Source organism: Anopheles gambiae, chromosome 2, assembly GCF_943734735.2.
Source record: "Anopheles gambiae chromosome 2, idAnoGambNW_F1_1, whole genome shotgun sequence".
Lineage (NCBI taxonomy): Eukaryota > Metazoa > Arthropoda > Insecta > Diptera > Culicidae > Anopheles > Anopheles gambiae.
In genome coordinates this window covers 105,331,123-105,351,365 of record NC_064601.1, presented here as the reverse complement: position 1 = coordinate 105,351,365, position 20,243 = coordinate 105,331,123, and the positions used below count along the sequence as shown (strand labels likewise).

The following is a 20,243-nucleotide window of genomic DNA, read 5'->3' as shown; positions in this document are numbered from 1 at the left end:
TTTATTAAAAGTTACCCAATGATGGCCAACTACTACCCATCCATGCCACACAAAATTCTAAAGACCAAACACTTTACACGCTGCTTGCCCCAAAATGCTCGCGCGCAAAGAGAAAAGCATTTGGCTGATGACACGAGACGACGACGACGACCACGGCGATGGACGATGTGCGCACACACAGAAATGCACACACACAAACACAGAGCGGTACCGTACGTACACACATACACGCACGCGCGTATCCAACAGCATATAAAATCCCATGGCCCGGTGGCGGTGGCGGCAGCAGCAGCAGCAGCATAACCAGCATGGGGGCGCACGTTCGCTGACAAAATGTCCGTCGGTTTCGATCCCGTCGTGTGTTCAGCCCTCCCCCGTCGCCGCTTTGCCCAACACAACCAACCATCGCCATCTTCTCCTGCTCGCTGCTTTCGCTCTGCTGCTCACTCGCACGCAAGTCTTTTCTTTCGCTCTCTCTCTCTCTCCCTCTCGCTTTGGCGGTTTCTCAACCCTCACACAACAGCAGCAGGAACGTGTTGTGTGTGGGGTGATGGTGCTGCAGCAACGTTAACGGGAGGAAGGAAGGAAGGAAAAAAAAAAGACAAACGATGACGAGAAAAAGGAACGAACGACCATCCAAATCAAATTATGGATTAAATAACATATTAGCACGAACATAAAAGCGCGCCTCTCCGCACCATTGGGAGTCGCTTCGTTAGAGGTTTTGCTGGTGAGAAAGTGAGGCCGGGGGACGATGGAAGAATGAAGAGGACACGATGAAGTTTATGCTCGCACAGACGCACACACACACACACACAGACCCTCTATTTCTCATTCATGCATACACAAACGCACACACGCAGACAGTTTTATAGACAGTTGGTTCCGCTTCATCGTTTGGACAAGAAGCGGGCCGCGATTCAATGGACCGATGAAAAGCGCGCTAAAGCAGCAAAAGTAATGCAGCCTACTGTCTCGTTTCGCTGTGTGTGTGTGTGTGTGTGGGTTGTCTGCGATACTGTCCATCAATTTTTCAAACGGTCTTAATGCGCGAACGAGCGAAAAAAGGGCCGATAATAAACAAAAAAGGGAAAGAAACAGCGATAGCAAAAGAAAACCTTCTTTTGGGGAGAAAATTTCCCAATTAAAAAAAAAAAAGCGAAAATCGGTTGGTGTATTAGAAGGAGCACCTAGTCAATCTCTGGAGTGCTTGTATCGCGGCGGCGCGGTACCATCGAAGCAGCACACCATGACAATAACAATTACAAACAGGGGGAAAAAATCATAGAACATTGACATTAATCCTCCGCCGCACGTCTTCCTCGCTGTTGATGAATTGATGATGGAGGCGCTGATGAGAGCGCTGGGGAAAGGACTGTCGGAAGAGTGATACCACCACCGGACGCCTCAAGTGAGCGATAATCGTTTAATTTTCTCGCTGATAAAGCGACAGAGCAAGCGCGAGAGGACGAGGAATGACGAGGTTGGCAATTGTTGAGATTGTTGTTACCGCTTGTACCTATATTTTATCGCTTGCGATAATTTTCATTCGTTTTGCAATTGACCGAGACTTGATCCGCGCGCGTTCGCTGCTTGTGATGTTGTGGAGTTGCGGGCTATAATCCATTATCTCGCCACTAATGCCGCTAAGCCAAAACAGCGCGATTAATTATAGAAATGGATTATCAATTACATCTGGAAAGCACTTCCTTTATTTATTTTCATGGCACTAGAACATAGAAGTAAATAGTTGACACATATTCCCTAACAGGAATCACACAGCTGAAGTTCAATTGACTTCAAGCGTGATGAGTGATATGACGGATGGATTTAACTCTGCACAAAGAGTTGCTTCATAACTCATGTCCTATACAACTCACGTTCCACTCTTCAAGCCCACTCATTCAACGGGAAATTGAATCACAAAAGAGCCGTCACACAGCGAGCCAGAGTGAGTTGAATTGTAAAAAAGTTAGTCGCCGAGAACCGGAGTAAGTTGAATCTGAAAAGAGCGAGAGTTGAATCGCGTAAGAGTAAATCGCTAGGTGTCTATGCCTCAAAAGAGCAAGAGAATGAATCGAATCGCTATATGCACTCTTCTATGTTCATTGAACTCACTTAACTCAGAATAATGATAGTTAAATTCCTTCTTAATTCTTTCAATTATGCTTATCTGGACATGGAGTGGAACATTAATGCCTTGTTTTTGTAGTGCCTGACGGTGACTTATGATGGGTTTCATGGGTATTTTGTTGTGAATCATTCATATGATTCTTCAGCGATGAGTGATTCGAATTTCGTGATTCGAATGATTCCAAGATTCAAGATTTTCAAAGGTTTCATAAATCTCCACGGATTCATGAATTCATCTCATGGTACAGTGGTTAACTTGCACGACTTCACAGCATGCCCGACGTGGATCCAAGCCTCGCATGGACCGTCTTCCCATTAGCAAAACAGACTATCCGGCTGCGTGGTACTTGTCAAGAAGTCTCGAAAACCCTGATAGGTTGACATGACCACATGGATCCTTACGCCAAGATGAAGAATAAGAAGAAGCTCTATGAATCTTTGGAGATTTACGATTCTTTGGAGATTCGTGAATCTTTCGAGACATATGAATCTTTCAAACAAGATTCAGATTCAAAGAATTAATCCAAACACTCATTCCGACTCATAAGTCTGAATCAGATCTACCCTAAACTACTGGTGACCTCACGCCGCATTGAGTTGAGAAAGTGTAGCAATTGCATCAGAAGCTCTGTAATCAAGATTCGAAATCAAAAAGAGCTTGCCGTTAAATACACCAAGGTTCGAACAATTAAAATCCTGATATAATTTTCTTATCTTCAACATATGTCTTCATATGTCTTCTGGCACACTAAAGCGCTCCCGCCATCAACTCCAACTTCCACGAAGCCATTGAATAGAAAAATTGTAAAAGCTATTACGCTGAAATATACTTCCGTACAAATCATATCAAGCAAATTAAGCCGCTATCGCGCCTCTTCCGTGATTGAAACGTTTTGATTTACCCGAAGCAAACAAACTGATTCGGCGCTAACAAGCGTCGCGGGGCGGACGCGGGGCGATCGCGGGGATTTGGCGTCAACATTCCATTGCTCGTGTACCAAATTTGTCCGCCGAACCCGAGAAAAAGCGCAATCACGCCGACGCGTCGTCCGCGTGCATGTCAAACAACACGTACCGGAGCTTTTACCAGTGTTTCCCCGACCGGGTGGGGCTGTGGCGGCGGCGTCCGCCAAAGAGCGCAGACAAACCACAAGAAAGTGAATTAAATTCATCAACAACGGCCCAATTGAATCGGTGGGGGGTTCGCGGCGATACCGATGATAGCGTCAGACAGTGGGTGCCGCGCGCCACTTTGTGGTGTCTGAGGGGTGCGCGGAGGGGTGGTGGGGTGTTGTCTTGTCTGCCCGCCTCGATCAGATAATTTTGTGTTCGGGGTTTCTCACCAACCCTTGGCACCCTGCTCTATTATGTTTAGAGGAGCAAAAGGGAAAGCAAAGCACGCTGCCAACGTGCGTCGCTGTGTGTGTGTTCGGTTTCGATGTAAAACAAAAATCATTACACCGAGAACACAACAAACGCATGATGGGGGCCGGCCGACGTGTGTGTTTGTGTACGCATATTGCCTATTACAACATCAGATAAAATGGATACAACACCCCCTCGCTATCACTCTCTCGCTCTCTCTCACCGCGGCACACTCGCCACAACAGTAATGGGGGGATCAGTCCCCTTGCTCCTCCCGCGCTTCTACTTCCTTTTATAGTTCCGACACACATTACAGGAAGTGGGAAGCGAAACAGAGAAAAAGAGAAAGAGAGAAAAAGCATACACAAAAAAACTATAACTTGCTTTATATTTTCCGTATTGAATAGACAATTTTGTGTTTGTGTGTGTTGTAGCAGTTAATTTCGAAACATAACTGCTATGGCTCAACAAAATACTTGTACACACACATATACAACCACACAGGCGCTTACACTGCTCCCTTGATAATAGAAAACAATAAAAATCGATAGCTTAGTCGAAAGACGAGCCAAAGGGCATAAGCTTTGATATAAATGCTTTGCGAACACGAACGTTTATGCGTTTAATATCAGGAAGCGTTTCCTCGATGTATAATCAGTGCAGAAAATAAGCCCTGTGACACTGAGTGAAATTGATATTAATAGGAAAAATGCATGCAAAAAACATATTCTTATCAATATTCATCACAAATTGCTCTCTCGTCCTTGCCTAAGGTCGTCATACTTCCGCGCTTGTTTGAGTGTGTGCCAGCTCTCTCTCTCTCTCTCTCTCTCTCCAATTAAGCGATTAGAATCCGATAAAGCTACAACGTTAGAAAAGAAGAGGCAATTCCCTTCCCTATCCATTTACGCCCCCTTTTTTCGCCATTATGTGAAGCACTCAAAATGGAAGAAAAGCGAAACTCGTCATCATTATCATCAGGCATTTATCTATACCCACACACACACACAGACGAGCAGGCGGCACACCACAGGGAGATTGGGGAAGAGAAAATGATGGCATATGGTCACGGCATTCCTGTTGTCCCCGAAAAACCTTCCCCCGAACGGAGAGAGAGAAAAAAAAACCTCTAGCCGAGGAGAAGAAAATCGCTCCCCCTCCCAAAAAACAACGCAAAAGGAAGCAAACCCCGAGCGGAAGAAGGGAATGCGAAGACGGGGGCAGACGACGCGACGCGAAGAAAAGCGAAGGGGGGAAAAGGGAAACATAAAGAAGAGGGAAAGAGATACAGAGCGAAGGGTAAAACATGCCCCTGCTAGTAGTGGGATCATTTTTCCGGAAGTTTATTTTCCGTGATTGAGTTCTCCCCTCCCTCGCCGCCGCCACGGGTGCGTGTGTGTGTGCGTTCCATGGCGAGCGGGACGACGATGGCCGCCGCATAAAAGCGCACCCACCACACCAAAAACGATGTTTAATGAAGCTAAAATGGCTGAATCGGTTGAGCAGCAGCAGCAGGCACACGTTGAGATGCGATTCCGTTGGAAAGGATTTATTGCTCGTTTCTCGAGTGAATAGTGTGCGTGTGTGTGTGTGTTTAACCAATCGATCGGAGCACACACGAGGGTCTTTTGATAATAGACATTTATGAGCACAGCTCCCCTCTCTCGTGGCTCTCTATAAAGTAGGCTTTAGGCGAGCGGAGGCAGAAGATGCACGCGTGTCAGTAAGCAAACCACACATTTTGAGGAAGATGATTCTATCTGGACATAACGATTTAAATGTATTGCTAAGTGACACACAACACGTGCGTGAATGGTTCATTGAATTCGGTTTTGTGTTTTGTGAAGGGAGGAAAATAAATCATTCTTTTGAAAAATCGGCATCGGCAGATCGGTTCCTTTACCCACTTGTGTGTTTATCCGTTTTACAGCAACGTTGATGATGATTGTTCGCTATAAAACCACCCACACAATTTGGGACGCACTGAGAGACTACAGTTCTGACATTTGTGGCATGTTTAAAGAGCCTGAGAACGAGATTTATCTTTCAAAGTCTTAGCGCAGATGAAATTGAAGTGTGCTATTGTGCACTGCATGTGTCCTCTTCTCTCGCTGAAGACGAAAAACGGAATCGATTGTCCTCTTGTGTGCAAAGAGCGAAAGCATCGTCCATTGTCGATCGAAGCACTTTCACATTGGGGGTTGTGAAAAACGGAGACACATGTATCATACAAGGGGGAAGGAGGGTTCAAAACCTCCTTCTAGCTTGCAGCACTCGATCGAAGCAGCATCCTCCTAATTTGCGAACGCTGCACACAGGGCAAAGAGGAGCCCACACGGAGCCATTTCATCCCATTGTGGGTTTTTCCCAATTCGGGTCAGGCCAATTAGTTTCATTAAGATAATTGACTCTACCCGGCGTCCAATAATACAAGCGCTGGACTCGAGCGAGCATAATTGAAGTGGTATAGCGTATAAGGACCAGAGACCGGCCATCCTCCCATCATCATCAACATCATAGCATCGAACCGATTGTCGATGGAGCTGCTTCTTCGTTTTTTTTTAACTGTCTCATATGTCGCATAGTCTCAAATTGAAAAGTAATATATGCTGCCGTCTTGCTCCATTGCCCATCGGCAGACAAGCAGTTGCTTATTGGAAGGGAGAGAGGTCAGGCTTGTTGAATGATTTCAACTCAAAGGACACATTGACGTGATACTTTTGCCAAGATATCGATACACTTTGGACAATCATTACGAATGGATAAAATAATAATTAAGTATCCTTGTGGTTTTGCGGTCCACGAGCCATAGTTTTTGCTTCCACACACACACACACACAAGACGATGAGTTGCATCGTCAAGCACCAACTGTAGGGCGTGAATAAATTAGCACATGTTTTCAAAAACCTTTTCCATAAATCATTCCCCCGAGATGCATGTGCCGGATGAGGTGGAAGAGATGGGGATAGTCACATCTTTGCCAACTCATAACGTGGCTGTAATTAACTATTTATACTACATCCATTACCACACACACACACACATACACACACACACACACACACACACACACACACACACACACACACTGGGGAACATCCCCTGTACCTCTCCAACCTTCCTTCCGCAAAGCGGCAAGACAAGAAACCATTAGAAAAATGGTTTTGTTTGTATTTTTCGGCTCCAAACAATGCACCCGTGCAACTGATTCATTCGAATGCAATCAATTATTAATTGCCGTTGTCGTGACGATCAATTAAATGCATTTGTGCTTGTTTGTTTCCACGCCACGTGAAGGACGCGGAAAGCGGGAAACTCTGCTTAAATGTATGCAAGATTACGTATCAGCGCACCCTTCAAAAGCTGCGGGAAGTACATTAGAATGTCACCGAGCGGAGGGAGAGGCTCTTCTCTGTATGTTTTACCATAAATTAAACACACACACACACACACACACACGCGCGCGCATTGAACCCTCTTCTTCGATTGATTCTTGACATGAAACCAAAGACGACAAAGGGGGCGGCCGGCCGGCCTCTGCCTGTGTTGTTATGATTGGGGCCCCCGATGCGGTGTTGACCTTAGGTCATTCAAATATTAATGACCACTTATTATTGGCTCAACTCTGCTCTCTTTCCCTTGCTCTCTCTCTCTCTCTCTCTCTCTCTCCCCCTCTGGGCTGTAATGTTTCTCATTTAGCTTCCACCGGAAGAAGCTTCTCGTCCCCTTCTACCGGTGGTGCGGCCGGCAGCTTGAGAAAATGCGCCCAATACCCAAATGGGACGTCGACGGCGGGGGTTATGGATCGTTGTGAAATAATAATAATCATTATTATCAACATAAAGTGTTTCCCCTCCACCCCTTCCGTCGCTAGTAACGGCCCTTGATCTATGCTGAAACCCTGAAAACGAAACGATAAATTGCTAATAATAGTAATACTGCTGCCCAAACCCGCACTGTCGGTGGGGGGATATACTGTGATTTTCGTTTTAAATCAAAACTCTCGCACGCTCGCAAACCATTCTCGGATGGGGGTATGGAGGATTAGCGCAGGGATGTGGCAGGCGGAGAAGGAAATTGATCTACATGGAAACGAGAAATCGAACCTAATTTCCCCTTTGGCATAATGGCACACACACACACACACACAGGCACGCTTGACTGGCTGTGTGAGTTGTGAACATGTTTCGACAAGCATAATATTTGTAATCAATCGGTCCGATGACGACGACGACGACGACGGATGGCGTGTTGTGGATCACGGCGGCGGCCCTCCCCCTTCACCCGTGCGCTGTGTTTGAGCATTCCGGGGCCCAATCATCAATTGATTGATTGATACTAATGACACGCTCACTTTCGCTTCCCCCCCCCCTCCCCCTCCCCCTCCTTCTACCCTTTTGCAGGCCATCCTTTTCGAATTCGAAGTGGTTACATGGTCCACTGTAAGGCACCCGCCGAATGGTTCGATTTTGATGCGGGTCTGGCAAGTTTTACAGGCAAGCGCGAGCACATTCGAGTATCATTCGAGCTCCCATTTTGGTTTGTTTGGCTTTTTGAAGTGTACGAAAGTTGAAACTTTGATATTGTTATCATTCCAACTTATTGCACGAAGAACTGCTCGCAAATAATTAAAGAAAATCAGCAATAACTTCGAGATTATTTCATCTTCAACGAGATGATTGAATTACTTTATCTAAAAACGTAGCTTTATGGCGTAAAAATTAATAGGATACAAAATTCATACTATCTAACATTACTAAAACTGTAAACAATCACCACTAACTAATAGCAAATCCTTTATAACATCTTTGTCGAACAATCAGAACATCAGAACATTGAGCGCCATGCACTAAAGACACCCGGTTCCCGACGGCAAAATTGCAACTCTCACCCATCCACAAAACGACTACGCGAAGCGAGAGCAATGAAACCTGATAGCTAATTAGCACGCACTGCCCGCTGGCAGCTGCATGGCGCAATGACAAGAGTACGGAAGCACGCACCACACGCGCTTACAGGTGATGAGTTCGAGTCTACTTCGGGGGATATGCCATCATAACAACCAAACGTCCGTTCATCAGTGACAGTGTTGTGTTTTCTGTCATTTGATGTATTTTAAAGGTATCATTTGGGGACATGAATATAATAAATAATCATATAGAGAGACGGAGAAGGTTTTTTGCATATTCAAAAAAGAAAACATAAATGACACTTACCTTACCGTCGAAAATGCAGAAGGCAGCCTTTTGAGTTTTTTTTTTATCCCTCGTTTGTGTTTTTGTAGCAACTCACACCAAGAGGCAATTGTTCAGTAGCTCTCCAAATCCGTTTAATAAGTCTACAACCAATTGTGACTGTTCAATTGGTGCACTGCTGTTATGCACGTTGTTTTAACACTGTTTCAGGAAGTTTTACACAAACTTTGTTTCTTATCTTTTTTTTTTTTTAGAACACTCACACACACCACGAAGGTTTCTTGTTTGCACTTTTACAAATCACCTTTTTTAGCACGGTAAGACGACACTTTTGCTCTACATAAACCGTAAATTTTCACAATTTTCACTTTTTCACAACGTTCTTTTCAACACATTCAAATCATTACAAACACACACAATCACTGTAGGAAAACACGTTCACATTTACTGCACTCTAATCGTGTATCTTGATATTATTATATTTATTTCATTTTTGTTTAATTTGCTCCTTTCGAAACAATCACTTGAAAAGCCGACGGGCGCACACACGTTCACACACATCCGTCCGGGGAAATAGGAAAGCGGCGCGCAACCGATGATATCACTAAATGCGCCCGTTTTTTTTTCTCCACACACACACACACACACGGCCGCGCACACTTACACATACACTAAAGGAAACACGCGCGCGCGCACACACAGAGGCTGCGGTGTGCGCCTTTAAATCCACACACACACACAGGTTTTTTTTGTTTGCTGTTTGCTGTCGAATTGCTATATTGTGGGCGATACGGAGAGAAGAGAAGAAGAGGATGATGATGATGAGTGGATTATTTGCGCTGAAAGGTGTAATTAAATCATAACCATGCTGTTCTACCCCGTCCACACACAAAACCAGCCACACAAAGCACGCACACACACACACATACTAATCACTCAGTAGTATCGGGAGTTAATATGCACTGCCTACTGTGCGCGCTTGGAAGGACGACAGGACACACGATCCCGATTTTCCCTTCAGCGTTAATTATTATCGTTTTATCGCAATATGGCCTCCGGTGTAACAACCTTGTCATCACGTAATTCAATTCATTTACACACACACACACACACTGAATCACCGAACAAACACACATACACATAATGGACAGCAATCAATCACTTCAAAAAGGATTATTTTACACTGTTTTTCTCAAGTGTTGTTTATGTGACTAAATCGCCGGTAGATACACTGTTTTTTGTGTGTGTAATTGTGTGTTTTCTTCCTCTTGAATTACTACAGAAACCTTACAATCACACACATTCCTCCAGTTCGCCATATATAGGGTCACAAGAGGTTCACACTGTCCCGTTGTCCTTTTGGCGCTGCAGCACTTTTGAGCTTTGGTCACCTCCGCAGAAGAACGCAGAAGTCACACACTATTTCACACGCACACCGCAACGGAGGCCACCGCAAGGTAGGGGAAAAAGGGCGAACACGAACTAAGCATAAGACAGCGGTGATTTGGCGTTGTAATGCAATTCGAAGGACAATTTGCGTTGCGTTTGCTAGAAGCAAAGTTGCCATTTCCCAGTCGGTGTGACTTTTGCTGTACGATTTGATTGAACATGAGTTTGTTTTTTTTTTAACACACATGTAACAATCGGTGTTCGTCGCGTCTCGGACCGTACTGTCTAGTGCAAGAGCTGATTCGGTTTGACCGGAGGATACAAAAACATCTCCTTGTATCTTCCACATACACACACACACTTGAGACAGGCTCCAGAGACAAGAAGCAAACAATAAAAGATAAAAGCCTAAAAAAGGATGCCCTTGTATCTAATTTAGAATACCCCGAAGCTGTTGAAAGATTTTGAGCAACATAAAAACAAGAAATAACAGCCAAATCGCTTTCCCATTCATCCGCGTGCTTGCAGTTGGAGGAGCAACACGGATTGTGATTGATATTTTTACGATCACATGCCGACGATGCCGACCGATTGGTTGAAGAAGTATGGTTTGGATTTTTTGCGGTGAAGAATGCATGAAATGAAGCACGTTTTTGTTTTTATGATTTTTGCGAATGAGTCTAATTACTGCACTTTAAACCTAAACACACAACCAAAAATCCTGTCGATGCATTTGTCCGTCTATCGGTCGGTGGTTCTGTGTTTTTGGGGCGGAATGTTGGGGAGTGTTTAGGGGAGTTGAAGGCGAAAACCTTTGAACACGTTACCTCCTTTATGTTGCTGCTGGTGTGGAGGTAAAAAAAGAATCAAAAACATCCCCCTCTATTTTTGGCTCATTATTTTGGAAGCGAATTAGTTCCGATTTAGTTATTCATTTCATTGCGCGCCTGGCTACATTACACAAACATTAACACTCATTCTTTTCATTCCATTTTGCGCTCTCTCGCTCATAATTTATGGTCTCGGAGTTTTCATTAGTTGCCAAAAAAAATGGTATTTAACCACTCCACATACGGTGTTGTTGTGTGTAAAGATAATTTATACGACTTTCAAAACGGATGTGCTCGCGGCGCGCTCGGCCGAAACTGCATCATTGTGCGGATTCCCATTTTGCCGACGGCATTTCGATCATTCCCTCTGTACAGATGAAACACACACACATAAGAGGGGAGAGAATTTTTCACATTCAACCCCACTGCCGACGGGTGTGAGAAATCACGACCTCAGCGAGACGCGAGCGCCCGTGAGAGGGACCACCGGACAGGAGAAGGAAGGGTGAGGTGGAAACATAAATGATGTTCTCCACACCATCGGATTAATCAAAGCTATCGGGTGTTGTAGGGGTAAGCAACACACACACACAAAAACACGAGAAAAAAGTAAGAGAGAGAGAAGGAGAACAACGTGAAGAGAGAACGAGAGCGAGAGAAGCGCTACAAAGCTGCCGCTCGAGTGTATGGCTTTTTTTGTTTTGTTTTAAACATTCCCGCAATGTTTTCCAATAATCTACAGCTTCCGGAGGTGTAGTGGCTTTAGCGCGCGCTCGGGTGGTTTGTGGAAATGGTTGAACGTCGACACTCTTCATCCCACCTCTACCTCCTCCGCCTCTTACGGGGCGCATTCCGGTGCAAAGTGGACACAGGCGAGAGAGAGAGAGCGCGAGCGCGCGCGCGCCCGACACAACCGAGCGGAAGAGAAGAAGTTATGAAAAATGGAGTGTGTGCGCAATCAATTGAAATTAATTTACGAGACAAACTGCGAACATGATTGTTTATGCTAATTTAATGATCTCGTACCGTTTTGCCCCGACCCCGTCCAACCGCGCTTTTTAACCCCAATCCCGCTCCTTCTCTCGCTCGCTCTCCCTTCCAACGCACACACAAAGCCTCTTCTTTTAACCGAGAAAACCCGAATCAGATTTCCACCACCGATCCCCCAATTTCCCGTTTGCTGTGTGCGGGGCCGCGGCTGCCCACGGATGGAAAGTGCGCGTGACGGCAACGGTCGGGGCTGCATGACAACCCTCCACCACTTGTGTGCTTATATATGTGTGTGTGTGTGGTGGTGCACAGCCGTGAAAGCTTGTCCGTTCCAGTCGAGATGTACATGTGGTTATGCGTGAGTCTGTATGTGTGTATGTGCTTGCGGCTCGTTCATCATTGATCCTTTTTGGCACACGGAAAAAGCTGTTTTATGCACGACGACGGTGTGCGAGAGAGAGAGAGAGAAAGCGCGAGCGCGCAAGGACGCAAAAGCGGTGCGTAAAACGTGTGCGTTGTTGTGTATGTGTGTGAGTGCGTGTTGGTAAAGCTTGGCAGCGCTACCTTTACGTGTGCGTTTTTTTTTCTTCGTTGGTGTTATCTTACTGGTGTGTATGCATTTGCATGACAGAACACAAAAAGGATCATCATCCGGTGCGCGTCGAGCAAAAGTTCATTCCTGAGAACGGAGTGGGAGGGAGTGGGGGCTCCTGTTGTCAATGAATAGCATGATGGTACGCTGTGGCAGGGGGGGGGGGGGGGAGATGCACAGGACGAGCGATAAATTCATTATACTTTTCCACGAATTCGCTTGACAAAATGGTTTCCCGGCAAAAATCGCCATCGTATGGATCTCTCGCGCCGCTCAATGGATAATATGCTAATTATTACACGTCGTTAAACACTAAATTGGCGGTTTCAGTAAAAGCGCTGTTGGATAGGAGTTTTTTTTTTTGCTGTCGTAACACACACATACACACACACACACACACACACACACACACACACACACACACACATACACATTTGCAGTACAGAGGGTATATAAAAAACTCGTAAAGGCCATTAAATATGCACGTGTGCAGCAGCAACGCAGCAAATGAGCGAAGGGGAGCCGCGATAATACTTTCAGCAGTGTGTTGTTGAATTTATTATAACTTCTTGTTGCAAAAAAGTTGAAATTTCGTAGTTACACGCCACGGTATGATTCACTAATGATCACAGATTTGCCCTGCCCAATTAAACACGCGGACGTTTAATTTCATCTTCACCAAACAAGCACCGCATATATGCCACTTTGTTTGCTGTAATACGGGAAGGAGGAAGCAACACACAACCGTGTAGGCTCTTTTCCCAGAACGAGACACACATTTTGTTTTTTCATCCACAACAACGCACAAGCATCAAGGTAGGCACAGCGCATGGGTTTCCGGAGCATTTATTGTGGATGCGTTAAAAAATCAAAAACATCTCCGTGCCGACAAAAGCAACACAATTAACCACACACACATACACTGCACACTTTCATGTCAAAAAAGGATCAATTCCCAATGGCAGATGCATTTTAGTACAAATTTAATGTAATTGCACACACACACACACACACACATCGGTTATTTCAAACAGTGAAAAAGCCAATGTTCAGCCGCGTCGTGAACCATTCCCTGCGCCAAAAAACCCCGCACAAAACAAACAACAAAGTTGGCCAAACACACATTTGCAAAGATGGCGTGAAGAAAGTATCATCGAATGCACACGGACGGAAAACGGTGTAGCGCACACACACACTCCCGGTTGGAGCTAATGCTGTTTTTTCCATTTCTCTACTAAGATTTTACATCATTTGTGGCATCACCAGACACAGAAACTGTCAAAACGAGCGCGAAGTTTACATTTCGCATGGAAAACTTTTTCATCCGTCGGCAATTGAAAGAACCACCAAGCAGCAGCAGCAGCAGTTCTGCGCCCTCGACATCATGACCGCTCTATCCACACATACACATATACACGCACACACTGTGTGGTAGTGGTGGTAGCAGCAGCATCGTGTAGCAGCCGTGTAGTGGTAGTGGTGAGGTGCGTAGAAGCACAACCATGGAGAGCAGTGGCACGGAAGGGCAGCGGGACGGTTTAGCCATGGCGTTCTTTCCTTCCCTTTTGACTGAAGTTTTCTTTGGGCCCGCCGCCGCCCTCCCTTCCGCTTCTGCTTCTTCTTCTTCTACTGGAACATTTTACAACCAATTAACAATTTATCTCGGGTGTTTTCTTCTTCTTCACTCGTTTCGCTTTACGGAGAAGAAATCTTTTTTTTTTGAGCACACATACAAGCGCACACATACACACGCGCCATGTCTTCTTGTTGTAATGAATTGTTAAACAAATGTGTCTCTCTCTCTCTCTCATCACCATCTTTAAACCACAGGGAAAAAGAAATACAATCGACAAAAAAATTGACACATTCACACACACACACACACACACGTTCATTGAAAGCTTAAGGTATTAATTTTCCACGCTAATTGTTGCCATGTACTTTACGATTAAAATCACAACTGGCAGTGGTCGATGATAGAAGGTGCGGGCTGGTGGTGGCGGGGTGCTACTAATAAAACACAAAAATGCACATTCACGAAACACGACTCCGCTCCCCTCTTTTCTTGCTTCTCTCTCTCCCCCTCTTCCTCTCACTCTCTCATACCACCTTTCCACTTCCGGCGATCATTACTACTTTGTTCCGATTGCTGGAGAAGAGATTAGGATGGAAGCCTCTTCTTCCCCCTCGCAACTTCTTCATTAATCATGCACACGTACACACATACATACACATGCACACGGTTCAGGGCGATGTTACTAAACGTTCGAAGGGTACACCACACCACTTGACGCGTTTCTTGAAAGGAAAAAAAGACGTTCGCTTCGAATATTCACGCTCCGTTTTTTTTTTCACGAAAATCATACACTTTGCTCACACCAAGCACCAAAAGGCGGCGCACGGACGGAGGAGGACGGTTCCCAAAATTCTCCGAAACGGCGCGGCGGCTGTAACCCTTCGGGCGCGGGGTTCGTTCACTGGGAAAACACACAAAGAAAACTATGCACACACAGCCATGCCAACCACACAGCACCGAACATCATCATCATCATCATCACCACATTGCCCGTGTTCGTGCTCGGTGTGTACCCGCTGCTACTGTACACCTCCGCGAGACCGGGACACACCACCACCACACACAATGAAACGCACGGGTAAATTGGAAATTGCTGCAAAATCACCACATTTTCACGCACCAACTGCAAGCGCACCGTGTCGCGCGACCGTTCCCCCATCGATTGGGGGGCAAATAATTGCACCAGCACCTACCGCTCAGCTACTGCGACGACACTTCTGCACGCAACGATACGACGGCGGGTCCGCAAAAGTTAGCCATTTTGAAAAACGCAACGGCTCGGACGACTGTGTGTGCTTGGCGAGACAGTACGGACGACTCGCTCTTCTCGCTGCGGCAACGCATGCTGAGCGAAAAAGTGTACGGGTACGGGTGTGTGTGAGTGTGTTGGTGTCGTCGTCGTCGTAGCCGCTGCCGCCGCGGTCCTGCATGCATTGCGGCGTTTGGTGTGCGTGCGATCGAGGCAGAGACGCCGCGGCCGATTGGTACGCACACAGCCGTTTTCTAACGGCCGGTTTACAGGGGTGAGTTAAAGCGTTCAATTTTTCGTTAATTTTTAAAATGTATTTTTAACGAAAGATCAAAATTAACGAAAAAATTAACCGTCGCCAGCGCCTAAAAACCGGTGCGAATTTCCCTCGCTGGCGACGTCGGCTTTAAGTACTTGTGACGTCAGTTTTGATATTTTGCGACGGTTTTGCGACGGAAAAAGCCCGCCTGGTGTGCGGATGAGCTTTGGCTCGAAAGCTTAGAATCAAGGTGTAAGGATATTAGTAGAGCAAATTGCCATTTAATGACTGGGGACACTCAAAAAATAACTGTTATTAGCGTTCTGAACGAAAACCTAATAATCATTTTCCCATACAATTGCTCCACCAGTCAACCGCAGAGATTTTAAAGACATAATTACAAAACTAATCCTTATATCAATACCAAACCAATAAATATATCAAACTTACCCAAACAAGTAATAATTACCGAAGATTTCAATGCCCTCCACATCGCTTGGGGTAAAATAGACTACAAAGGAGAAGTACTGATACATGAAACAGCGAACTCAAAGTGCTTGAGATTAACACATACAATACATACACGTTCACGTACACATACAACACAAGCACACCAATAGAAGCAAACAAGCGACAAACATCCATAGACGACCCAAAAATAGAAACCATTCAACTTACTTACTTACTTATCCGGCGCTACAAAGCGGCGTTTGCAGTCTAGGCCTGCGGAATCGGCTTCGAAATCGGAATCGGTTCCGGAATCGAAATCGGATCCGAATTCTAAATTGGCTCTCGAATCGGAATTGGCTCCTAGATTAGAATCGGCTTCCAAACGAAGCCAGTTCGCCATAAAAATAGGCGCTTGGTCCCAATGATGCCAAGAATTGGTAACCGCAAAAAATCAACTTGTAATTACTTGTAAATCATCATGGAATCATGGAGATTCCTGGACAGATTTCGCTTCTAAAACTTTTTCAATTCAAGAAGTAATTCACATGCCGGAGCAAATTCTAATTTTGGAGTCAATTTTGATTCTGCTTTAGGGGCAAATTGCGATTCCCAGTTCAATTCTGATTCCGTAGCCGATTATGGTCGCGCAATCGGCTCCGGAGTCAGCTCCGGAATCGGCTCTGGAGTCAGCTCCGAAATCGGCTCTTGAGTCAACTCTGGAATCGGCTCCGGAGTCAACTCTGGAATCGGCTCCGGAGTCAACGTTGGAATCGGCTCCGAAATCGACTCTGGAATCGGCTCCAGAATCGACTCCGGAATCGGAATAGTTGCGATAATCGGAATTGCCTCCGGAATTAATTCCGAACATGAAATCGGAATCGGGTAGGTCCGATTCCGAGCTCCCACCACTAGTTGTTTCATCCGAGGAAGCCAGAAAGGGGGGCTCACTTCGAAGCGTGCACTGTAGGCGAGTAAAAGACGGGTAGAGAAAATGAGCGAGAAGCAGCGATATTCCAACGTCAAAAACAGTGTGGCCAGATTATTTTGGCAGATTTCGATAGAAGCAGCAAAATTTTATCAGTAGTTTTCGGTATGAGTTCAGATTTTGTCACAGATTTTGTCGCTAGTTTTCAGTAGGTTTTATCTCGAAACTCAATTAAAAAGTCACTAATGTGCAAATCTGCGAGAAAATGCATCCTATATCTAGGATATGGAATAGGATATGGATTAGATTTGGTTCAGCGGTCACACAAATGCAGGCTTTTCTGAAGTGTTAATCAGGAAATTGTACTAGGAATTTTAAGCCTTTTCTCGGAGCTGCACGTGGCCGCTTGGGGCCGCTGCACTGCTCCATCGGATACGAATTTATCATACGTGCTGTCGTTAGATTTTCGCTGTATTATTTAGATTGACTAGATTATTAAGCTGAGTTTTATAGTTCAATAATAACTAAAACAATTTGATGACTTTTCGGGCAGTATAATGAGAAAATCTGTGATTTTCGGTAGGTAAAATGAAAAATCGGTAGTTTTAGGCTAGTCCTCTGTGAATCGGTAGGCATATAAAAAATCGGTAGGAATCAAGGTGTTAGGCCGCAAATACACGACGCGCGTTTCCGCGCCCGCGGAAACGCGTATAACAATCTAGCCATAGAAATGAAATGTCATTCGAACGCGCTACCGCGGAAACGCAGAGATGCTCAGCTGGATATCTCTGCGGAACTGTTATACGCGTTTGAACGCGCCCGCGGAAACGCGCGTCGTGTATTTGCGGCCTTATAAATGACAAGGTGAAGTTGTTCAGAGCAAAATGACATTTCTCGACTTGACATATCTCTTCCGGGGGCTCCGGTCAAGGTGGATTAAAAATATCAGGTGGTGGATTAGGGCCTTTGGGGAATCGCAATAGTTGAGGGACTTTACGTCATTTTAGAACCGTTAACCATTGGTTTCCGCACACAAAGCTTAGCAAATAGAACAGATTTCTTTGTTATTATGTGCATTTTTGTTGTGGACAGACCGCTGCCTCATCCTGAGGGCTCGTCGTTGACAGCAGGGCTGTCATCCGGTGACGTCCTCAGTGAGGATCGCGGCGCGAGCAGGACCAGTCGTCCTCTCCCCGCATTACGTGCGTGTGTTTAATGTATATACCAAAGATAGTTGTTAAATATATATTCTGTTTGTGCCGTACATACATCGACCATGTTCATTTGTGCGGACACAACAGTGGCGACGAGGATGGGATCCTCCTCGCGTAGGGGGGGATCCTACTAACGAACCGACGCAGCACCGAGACCACCATCGCGGTTCCACCATCGCGCAACCGCCATCGCGCAGGATGGGCACGCTTGGGTTTGCGCGAAGCCCTGAAGGGATCCTCACTCCGCTGCAGCACTATACCGGACAAAGCGAGGGGACATTCCGCTTTGGACCGTCGTCACACGGCATCACCGCCGCCCGCTGCAGCGTCATCGGACACACTGGTGCAGTATTGTCGTGCGCGGCATCACGGCCGCCCTTGCTGCACCAGCATCATCGCGGAGCCCGATATGGCACAGTGCTGAGGCATTTCGGCTGCCCCCTGTGGACCTTCATCGCCGGCGCTCCAGCTGCACAGGTGCGTCTCGACGGCGACACCACTGTCGCCCCTGTGCAGCACCATCACATGTGTCCCGAGTGCACAGTCGTCGTGCGCGGCATCACGGTCGCCCGCTGTGCACTAGCATCGTCATCATCATCACCATCATCCTGCGCGCCCTGCACAGCAGTTCACCGGCAGCGACATCACGGTCGCCCCTGTGCAGTGGTACCGGCTGAGCGGTCCAAGCGCGCGCGGCACCACGGCCGCCCCCTGCTCAGCCGCACAGTGACGCCCCATCGGCAGCAGCATCCGGGAGAGCTGCCTCATCATCATCGGCGTCAGGTGCAACAGCCATCGACAGCGGCAGGATTATCCGCTACTGTTGCACCATCAACAACAACACCAACAACAACAACACCACAGCGGCTGCAACGGAACGAGCGAGCGCAGCACATCGGCTGCCCCCTGTTGCAGCCCGCAACGCTCATCCCGTTCGAGCGTTAGGCACGGAGGCCGTTCAGCACTCTCCCCCGTTTTACACAGCGCCACTTGAGCCGTACGCTTGCCACTCCGGTTTTAAGTACATTAAAACCGCTGCGTTGGCTTAAGCCGTACCGGCTTAATTAAAACGGGGAGATGTTGTGGACAGACCGCTGCCTCATCCTGAGGGCTCGTCGTTGACAGCAGGGCTGTCATCCGGTGACGTCCTCAGTGAGGATCGCGGCGCGAGCAGGACCAGTCGTCCTCTCCCCGCATTACGTGCGTGTGTTTAATGTATATACCAAAGATAGTTGTTAAATATATATTCTGTTTGTGCCGTACATACATCGACCATGTTCATTTGTGCGGACACAACAATTTTTGTGTGTCTTTTGATTTTATCGAAAAAATGAGATATATTAACCAACGATTTGATGATTTGTTTATGCACGAAATTTAAAATCATGTGAGTATGAGTTCTAATCTCACGTAAATTGCCCATGCGGCTCGTAGATAAAAAGGAATCAATGTAAAAACCGTAAAAATAATTATTTCTTCATTTTTATCATCAAAAATGTTGAAGATACAATGAATTATAGAATAAATTCACGGAATAACACAAAATAACACACTTTAAACCATGTTTTAATGCAAAATAAGAACTTGCAAAGTCCAAAATATATTTTTAAAGAATATTTAATCGAAAAAATGCGGTAGATAATGTAGGGATCGAGAGCAGGAAGGAAAATAAATACACCTGTTCTCACTTTCCTCTGAATCTTTATCCGGTTGCTATGGATCGCAATCCATGAGAATGGATCGCAATCAACTACGTCTGAATCGTTTGCAACTACGTCTGAATCGTTTTCAGTTACGTTTGGATTGCTCTCAGCTACCTTTGGATTTTACGGTAGCTCGCGCAAATTTCGTTTTAGCGCACCGTTTATTTAGTGACCGCGGGACACATTTGCACCCCAAGGAAAAAACTAAACAATTAATGCATTCAATTATAAAATCTTATCGTATTTTTTTATATGAAGCTTACATCACCATTCATACGTTTTTGGTTATTAGACCAAGTTTTCCAAACAAACCAGCACAATCTTCTTCTTTTTAGCGTAACGACCTACGTGGTCATTTAGTCTTGTTCAGGG

General features: G+C 45.9%; 1 protein-coding gene across 22 annotated transcripts in view; it reads right to left on the bottom strand.

Annotated features, from left to right (window-relative positions):
- The window catches only part of LOC1277259 (trithorax group protein osa), a 109,099-nt gene extending 93,598 nt beyond the window's left edge, over positions 1-15,501 (bottom strand). For 8 of the 22 annotated variants that reach the window (XM_061643205.1, XM_061643224.1, XM_061643225.1 and 5 more), the window contains exons 1-2: positions 15,265-15,501; positions 8,721-9,468 (exon numbers count right to left, since the gene is read on the bottom strand). The gene's annotated coding sequence lies outside the window, so the exon portion shown is untranslated. Of the gene's footprint in view, positions 1-8,720; positions 9,469-13,618; positions 14,071-14,436 lie in introns of those variants that run through there. The other 14 variants (XM_061643208.1, XM_061643222.1, XM_061643210.1 and 11 more) reach the window with 13 other exon arrangements.
- Positions 15,502-20,243: the final 4,742 nt, after the last annotated feature.